Source organism: Ochotona princeps, chromosome 9, assembly GCF_030435755.1.
Source record: "Ochotona princeps isolate mOchPri1 chromosome 9, mOchPri1.hap1, whole genome shotgun sequence".
Taxonomy (NCBI): domain Eukaryota; kingdom Metazoa; phylum Chordata; class Mammalia; order Lagomorpha; family Ochotonidae; genus Ochotona; species Ochotona princeps.
The window spans coordinates 64,576,473-64,583,097 of NC_080840.1; positions in this window are offsets into that span (position 1 = coordinate 64,576,473).

The window sequence follows — 6,625 nt, forward strand, 5'->3', positions numbered from 1 at the left end:
ATCTCCAATGTTGGGCTCTTAAAATTCATATATGTAAAATGGACCATATGTCTAATTATGTTGGACAATGTTTATCTGAGATACATTATTTCTATATGCTTATCTTAAAAAAATTAGTAATTTGATATTCACCAGTTTTTATTCTGCTTTAATTTTTTTAAAAAGATTTATTCAGTTTATTACAAAGTCAGATATACAGAGAGGAGGAGAGACAGATAGGAAGATCTTCTGTCCGGTGATTCACTCCCCAAGTGAGCCGCAACGGCCAGTGTGTGCGGATCTGAAGCCGGGAACCTGGAACCTCTTCCGGGCCTCCCACGCGGGTGCAGGGTTCCAATGCATTGGGTCATCCTCGACTGCTTTCCCAGGTCACAAGCAGGGAGCTGGATGGGAAGTGGAGCTGCCGGGATTAGAACCGGCGCCCATATGGGATCCAGGGGCTTTCAAGGCGAGGACTTTAGCCGCTAGGCCACGCTGCCGGGCCCATATTCTGGTTTAATTTTATTAGTGCTATATTGTTGCTGCTTTATCCTTCAATTTGTTCATTTTAAAAATGTGCTTCCTAGAAATCATATTTATTATCTAGAATATGTGTATGTGTTGTCTCATCATCTTTCTGTCTTATTGATTCAATGTGTTCATTTACATTTAGTGAAGAAGTAAGTGCATATATGTTTCTGTTGCTTCAGTTGAATTTTTTTAGGGTAGGTTTTTTTTTGTCTCAAAAATTTTTTTCTTCTGCTTATTCTTTTTAAATCATATTTATGGTTTTTGTTGATCATATTTTTATTTGTTATTAAAATCTTCACTTTAAAAAGATGTACTTTTTAATTTGAAAGGCAAAGTGACAGCGAGAGGTGCAGAGAGATCTTCCATTGCTGGCTCGCTCCCAGACGGTCCGGTGAAGGGCCAAGCCAGTGGCCAGGAGCTCCCTCCTGGGCTCCCACATGAGCGGCAGGGATTCATGTACTTGGCCATATTCTGCCGCTTTCTCAGCAACATCAACAAGGAACTCGGCAGGAAGCAGAGCAGCAGAAACTCAAACTGGCACTGATGCTGAATGCTGGGACTGCAAGCAGTGGCCCCACCCACCGCACCACAACATCAGCCCATCCTTCTCTTTCTTTGATAGTAATCTTTACATTAGTAAGGTTTATATTTTATATAAAGTTCAATCTATTTTTCTTTCCTTACCCGTGCTTCTGCATTATATGTATACATACATGCCATCACAAGCTTTTTATCCAAGCTCATAAAAATTTGTCCAGTGTTTTTTTTTTTTCACGAAGAGATAAGTCCAATTTTCTTCTCTTAGCTACACAGCCTGACTTTCCCCAGGAGTCTCACTGAGCTTCCACTGGGTCCGAGAGGCTCTGCTGTGCACTGGCTGGGCTCCCCTTCTCCGCAGAGTTCCTCATGCTTTCAGACTCACCGTTCCTGTCAGTGTACCAGTCAGCTGAGACAGAACCAGCCCCACGGACTGAAACGCATTCTAGTCATTTTCTTCCAGCTTCCTTCTGAGTTCTCCATCCTGTGGAGAGGATGAGGCAGGCAAGGGTGCAGGATAACACCAAGAAAGGTCTTATTTTGCAGTGGGGGAGCTTCTGGGTTGCTGCAGATCCTTCACTGGGTTCTTGAGTCCCCCACAAATCTATGCTGCTGCTTTACCGCTGTGGTTCAGTGGGGAGGCCAGGGCCTGGGACTCCCTAGTCCAGGGTCTTGACTGTCATCATCATCTTGTTTTTCTGCCTTGAAGAACTACCCAGCGCGGTAGCCTAGCGGCTGAAGTCCTCACCTTGTATGTGCTGGGATCCCATATGGACACTGGTTCTAATCCCGATGGCCTTGCTTTCCATCCAGCTCCCTGTTTGTGGCCTGAAAGAGCAGTTGAGGATGTCCCAGAACCTTGGGACTCTGCATCCTCATGGGAGACCTGGAAGAGGCTCCTGGCTTCAAATCAGCTTAGCTCCGGCTATTGCAGTCACTTGAGGAGTGAATCAATGGGCAAATCTTCCTCTCCATCTCTCCTCTCTGGATATCTGCCTTTTCAATAAAAATAAATAAATCTTGAAAAAAAAAACGAACTGCAAAGCTGTGTGTTGTCTATTCCACCCTGTGTGTTGTGAACCTGGCTTCTGGGGCTCAGTCAAGGCTGGAATATCCCAGGGGGCTCATTCATTGCATAGTTTGGGAGCTCAGCTGGAGTTGCTGAGCAGAGCACTTACAGGGAGCCTCTCCAGGGGTGTGGGTCTGTCACAATGTTGCAGGAGTGTGCTTTCCAGCTTTCCAGAGGCGAAAAGGCAGGCACTGTCATTTCCCTGAAGGATGGGCCCAGAACTGGCCTTCGCTTTTATCACCACTACAAAGTGGTGATAAAAGGAGCACAGGTGAATCAAAGGTGTGAGAGGACTGAATTTAGTGTTTTACCAACTTTTAAAGAGTAGAGCTTTAGTTAACACTGTGTTGATCCTTTTCAGACATTTTTAAAACACAAAAACCTCGCTGAAAGTGAAATCTTACTTGGAAGTAATAAAACAGCAATCATTAATATAATAAAGAGGAACTTTACAATTTTTATCGAAAATGACTTTATTGAGGTATGGTTGAACTTTACATGTTAATTTTTTCATATTTTAAAATAATTTATTTTATTTATTAGAGAAGAGAGAGAGAGCTGAAGAGCCACGGCTGGGACAGGCTGAGGCCAGCAGTCAGGAACTCCATCTGCATCGCCCATGTGGTTGGGAGCGGCCAGGCACTTGGGCCATCTTCTACTGCTTTCCCTGGTGCATTGGCAGGGGCCAGGCTGCACTTGGGATTATTTTTCAGCTCTGTACTTTCCTATGGAATGCACATGATACAAGCAGCAGCTAGCATGCTGCTCTCTAGGACAGACAGTTACTTATTTAATTTTAATGATTTGATTTAAAACTTTGTGATGCAGGTGTTGTGCACACACATGTTTATGGGGTAAAGTGCAATACTTCACCACATAGACATGGCCTTACCCAGTCAAACTGGGCAACTAGCTTTTCTCCCATCCAAGTACTAACCAGGCCCGACCCTGCTTAGCTTCTGAAATCAGACGAGATCAGGCGAGTTCAGGGTGGTATGGCTGTAGACACAACTAGCTTTTCTATTTGCTTGTTTTGTTTCTATTTGGAGTCTGCCCATCCTTTGGTATTTTGCTTTTCTTTTTTTCCCTCTTTTGTTTTGAGATAGAAGTGTCCAGTTCCAACACGCATGCAGCTCCTGTGGCCCACCACAGCCCACAGTCCCTTTCATAGACCTGCTGTGGCCCAGTACATCCCAGAGCACAGCAGGAAGCTCACTGATACATAGAGTTAAAATGTCTGGTTCAGAGGTCATTCATGCTCCCTTTTCAAAGCTGTGGTTGGAATGAAGTCACCCTGAGAGCATTGGTTTAGTCCCTGTATGGCTGTGGGATGAAGTAGAGCAAACACTCTCCCCAAGTATGAAGCTGTGCCCCCATATCTGTGACCATGGTTGATTTCCTGACACTCATGGGGGCAGTCCCCAAGACTTCTACCCCATGGTGTCTGCCATTGCTGAGCCACAGCCTTTTCCAGAACTTTCCTCGTGGCTCAGAGGGCACTGGATCTTCTCCATTTTTTGATTGGGGGCTCACTGTGGCTCTGGTGTGGCTTTTATTTTCTTGATCCAGGTGTGCTCCATGTGACTTAATATCTCTTTTCTACCCCACTGGCCTTGAATGAAGTGGGAACAATTTTCGCGTTCATTTTTCTGTTTTACTAACACCACAGAATGCTGGTGCTTTGCACAATTTGTTCTTGAAATACATGTGTGGTCCTTTCCTGTTTGTTATTTATTGTTCACCACAGCCATGTTTCCTAAGACTTTTGGCTTACAGCTCAGCAAAGTAATGCAAAAAAAACCCGAAACACCTGACTGTGCTTCCCCAGCAGGTACAAGAGGAATCCCTTCATTCTGCCCCTAACGGTAGGCCTCAGCCCAAGCCTATTCTGCACTCTGTCCCCTCACAGCAGCTCCTTCCCAGACGTCTTCCCTGTTAAGAGTTACCTTGGCGTAGCAAGCATATGCCAAGCATACAGTCCAGCATCTTATAGTCCAGTCAAGTCCAACTACTTATTGGGGAGACCCTCTCTGGTCTGAGGGCAGAGCCAGCAGAGTATCATCCCGATCAAATAAAAGCACTAACATATTATCAGCAACAATTAACATCATTATGGAATTAATTGACATAGTATTGAGCAGCCAACATGTTAAAAATAAATGCTTGCTAAGAGGGAATCTCAATTGAACTTGAACTATGGTTACGCAACAGGGTGGTGGAACCCACCATGGGGGGAGGGTGTGGGAAAGTGGGGGGAGAATCCCAGTTCCTATGAAATTACAACACAATGTAATTAATGAATAAATTTAATTTAAAAAAAGAAAAAAAAAGAGTTACCTTGGCTTGCACGACCACCCATGGGGCTTAGTCTTTGCAGCTCACCATGCCAGCTGAGCCCTGTCAGACATTCCTAAAAAAACTTCCTGGGCTTTCCTGCACCATGATCAGAGAGCATGACCAAAGCAGGTCCTGCTGGTCTTCCAGCCATGATCATACAGATCTGAATTGAATGGACCTGGGTTAAAGTTAGGAACCTTGTGATATGACTCATGGCCCTCCTGAGAACAGAAGCCAGACAACAGTTTCTCATTCCATCCAATAGGTACATTCTAATTGATGGGAAGGGAGGTCTGCTCTAGATTTGGCATTCTCTGTCCACTTGCACAAAGGCGAGAGGATGTTTGTAGCTCTTGCGTGGTGAGACGGTGAGCTGCCTTGTGAGCTTCTGGTCTCCAGTGCTCCTGCTGTCTTGGCTTGACTCTCAAACTCAAATTCTTATCAGTGGTCTCAGACCCTCTTTGCAGACATGTGCTGCTCACATCTCCTTTTCTGCAGACTGCTCTGGGCCACACTCCACTTTTCACGGCTTTCTGGTGAGAATCCTTCCATCAGCACTGACCCTCAAGCTTCTACTGTAGCAGGGTGAGGTTCCCGTGCTCCTTACTCATGATCCTGTTGGACCAGAAAGATAAGGTTGCCTCCAGTTCAGATGCTGTTTCTGTAATCCTCATTCCCCATCTGCAAGTAGAGTCTTTAGCTAACATTACTCATGTTAACCAATACAGAAACACTCCCATCCCCAGTTAGCCTTTGTTAATTTAGGGGTGACTCCAGCCTTGGATGAAGCATGGTAAGATAAGGTAACCTAGTATTTTTTTTGCCAAAGTGTGTGGCAGTAAATTAGTGGAAAATCCTGCAACTTGCTTATGCCCATCCATAATACACATCACTAATCTGTCATAGCATTGTTTTTCTTGTGAAACACAAATTCAGCATCTTTTTTCTTACGTAGTTTTCATGTTTCCAATGTTGCTATGTTGTTCATAGGAACAATGTACCATAATTTTGGTTCATGGGGAGTGGGTATTGCAAACGGAGGGTGAAGCCACCACTAGAGAAGCCCAAACTCCACCTTAGGATAACTGGATTTGAGCCCTTCCTCTTCTGATCCAGCTTCCTGCCAGTATGCACTCCGGGAGGCAATGAATGATGGCTCAATTACTTGGGTACCTGTCATCCATGCGGGAGAACTGGATGGAGTTTCTGGCTCCTAGTTTTAGTCTGGCCGTGCCCAGGGTGCTCTAGATATTTGGTAAATGAACAAGTCGATGGAAAATCCTCTTTTTCTCTCTTGTTCTCACTCTCACTTTTGCTTTTTCTGTGTTGTTCTACCGTTGTGTAAAAATTCATTGTGTGCAATAAATGTTATTTTGTTTTAAAGATTCACTTATTTTTATTGGAAAGACAGATTTACAAAGAAAAGGAGGCCAAGAGAAAGATCTTCCATCTGCCAGTTTACTCCCCAAGTGGCCACAATGGCTGAAGCTGAGCCAATCTGGAGCCAAGGGCAAGAGGCTTCTTCCAGATCTCCCATGTGGGTTCAGGGTCCCAAGGCTTTGGGCTATTCTCTATTGTTTTCCCAGGTAGGAAACTGGATCAGAAGTGGAGCAGCTGAAACATGAACTGGCACCAGTATGGCTTCTTGCGCTTGTAGGTAGAGGATTATCCTGTTGAGCTACCACACTGGTCCCAACACATGTGCTTTTTTGCTACTGAAATCCAAAGATGTATTTAATAATGCAGAGTGAAGAGATTAAGTGATCAGTGCAGGCTGAGGAAGGAAAGTTGGAAGGAGTGGTAGAAAGAAAATGAGAAGGCAAAGCTTATGTCTTAGAGAGTAAAAAGTGCTCAGAAAAACATGTTGAAAACAGGCCAGCTCTGGGAATGGGTAAGGATTCTGAACTCATGCCTAAGGAACAGGTATTTAGGAATCCTTGTGGAATTTGGGACAGCAACAAGAAAAGATCTCATTTCCATACTAATCAAGGTGGTTTGCAGAAAATTTAAGTAGTGACTGCTATACAATGAATACATAAGCCAGAATAACATATGACATGCCATAAATATGTGTACTTATTCTGTGTCAATTTAAAATTCAATTTTTTGAAATAAGTGAGAACAATAGAGGGTATAACAAAAGAGTTCATGTGGAGATTAGGGGTGATGGAA